We start from the raw sequence: 2,256 nt of genomic DNA, 5'->3' as shown, positions 1-2,256 counted from the left end.
TAATTTGTTTTGCAATATGTTCAAATCAAATCAAGCTTAATTTATACAGCACATTTCAGACATGTATGGAACACAATGGCTTCACAGGAAAAAACAATGAAAATAAAGAGATATTTAGTACAAACTTAAGAGAAAAAACAGAAGAAAAACAACTGAAAGACTAATGAGATTTGTAAAGAAATGCCATTGGTTAAAATATTAACAATATGATGTTATATCCAACCCAAAATATAACTGTTTTTAGGAGGGGCTCTGAAAGACAGTATGGAGGTGTCCATGAAAATTGACTAGTAACAACTGGCACCTAAAAGACACCCACCATGAGACCCACTAAATCTGCCCAAGAAGAGGCAAACAAAAGAAAAACTCACAACAAACTTACAGACAGGAAGCAAACCAAAAAGGTGGAGCAACTAAAGGTGTTGACTCTCCACATCTATCAAGACAACTGGAGCACTGGGCCAGACACTCTTAAATAGAACCTGGACCAGCTCAGGTGAAACACCTTCCCACTAACGAGATGGACAAGCCAGCACAGGTGTAACACATACTGACTAACTAGGTGACACCAATCAGTGCGTCCTACGTGCTAAACTTGCTAACGAACTATACGTGCTAATGAGCTATACGTGCTAATGAGCTATACGTGCTAACGAGCTATACGTGCTAAAGTCCAACCTCAAAACATAAATGGAAAAATCAAAGCCTGTAACACGTTCCCCCTTAAGAAAACAGTATAGACCTAGTCTGTTCATTATATACATCTATATGATGTATTGTTGCACCATGTAGAAGCAGTATAGACCTACAGTAGCTAGCTACTTATTTAGATTTAGTTTGACTTAATGTAACTGCCTTAAATGTGCTGTAGTAACCATTTTTCATTCGCACTAATCAATCAACACATTCCTGTCTTTGTATGTCTCAATAAAATGGTATTATTTAATTCAATCCATTTACAATAATCATTGTCTGAAAATAACATATGATCCTCAACTGCGTTTCCCACTCCAGTCAGCAGACGGCGATGTGCGTCTTTTAGGCGACGCTGACAGCGTGACGTATAATCTAGTGGACGGTTCTTCTAGCTTGCTAGCCAACATAGCCGAAAGATTCAAGCTATTTATACGCTTTCGGTGTATATTACCTACTGTGAAAGAGGAGAAGGAAGGTGAGGCTGTTACATTGAAAGAAGAAGAGAAAGAAGTTTCAGTGAAAGTAGAGGAAGATGAGAAAGAGGAGGATGCAGTTTTTGGTGTGAAAGAGGGGGAGATTTACTGTCATATTGGAGGAAGAAGAGGAGGTTGGAGATCCGTTTAACCCCAGTAAGTACCGTCTCTGCAGTCGTTGAACCAATATGCAGTAAAGGGGTTCTACACTTTCATGTTGTTCTGTAGGAATGTCTGAAGCTTCACTGTAACATGTAGAACATCAAGAGTGGACCATCAACAAAACGTTAACAATTGATCAAATGCATCCAATGACAATACCTGAAATACTGTAGTCCTCAATATCTCCTATTAGTTTAGCCCAATATGTACTCTTAAAGGGGCAATCAGTATAACGAAAGCTTTTCAGAAGGCAATCCAGAGTTCCTTCCGCGCCTTCCTGAACAAAGGAAATTGGGGTCATGTCATTCCAAGAGCTCTCTTTTGACCTCAGATAAAGCTAGAAACCCCATTCCACCTCTCACTGCCTATTGATATCTAGTGGAAGGCGTATGAAGTGCAAGTATATCCATAGATTTCAAGCAATGAATAGGGAGGCCCTGAAACAGAGCCTCGATTTCAGATTTTTCACTTTCTGACAGGACGTTTGCTGCAAAATGAGTTCTGTTTTACTCACAGATATAATTCAAACGGTTTTTAGAAACTTGAGTGTTTTCTATCCAATAGTAATAATAATAATATGCATATTGTACGAGCAAGAATTGAGTACGAGGCAGTTTAATTTGGGAACGATTTTTTACAAAGTGAAAACAGCGCCCCCATATCCCAAAGAGGTTAAAGAATTAAATGAGAATGTTAAATGTTTTAGAAATTCTTGAGACTCAATTAAATCAATTAATCATGTTTTGAGGATATACAGTGCTTGTTTACATTTACTGATAAACATTAGAGTAAAAAATGCTATATTTAGGTTCTGATGGGATACAACAGTTGAACTAAGCTCATAAGACATTTGTAAGTGATTTCTTCAAGAAACAGATGGGTACATATCATTAATGTATAAATCCCAAAATGCATGTAACAACTA

The 2,256-nt window shown here is 37.6% G+C and overlaps 1 long non-coding RNA gene across 1 annotated transcript in view; it reads left to right on the top strand.

Moving 5' to 3' along the window:
* The first annotated feature begins 1,091 nt into the window (after nucleotides 1-1,091).
* Nucleotides 1,092-2,256, top strand: part of LOC139025991 (uncharacterized) — a 10,644-nt gene continuing 9,479 nt past the window's right edge. The window contains exon 1 of the long non-coding RNA XR_011477688.1: nucleotides 1,092-1,325. This is a non-coding gene — a long non-coding RNA (uncharacterized lncRNA). The remainder of the gene's footprint in view (nucleotides 1,326-2,256) is intronic.

Source organism: Salvelinus sp. IW2-2015, unplaced genomic scaffold (genome assembly GCF_002910315.2).
Source record: "Salvelinus sp. IW2-2015 unplaced genomic scaffold, ASM291031v2 Un_scaffold3696, whole genome shotgun sequence".
NCBI classification, from domain to species: domain Eukaryota; kingdom Metazoa; phylum Chordata; class Actinopteri; order Salmoniformes; family Salmonidae; genus Salvelinus; species Salvelinus sp. IW2-2015.
This window is presented reverse-complemented; position numbering and strand designations above follow the sequence as displayed.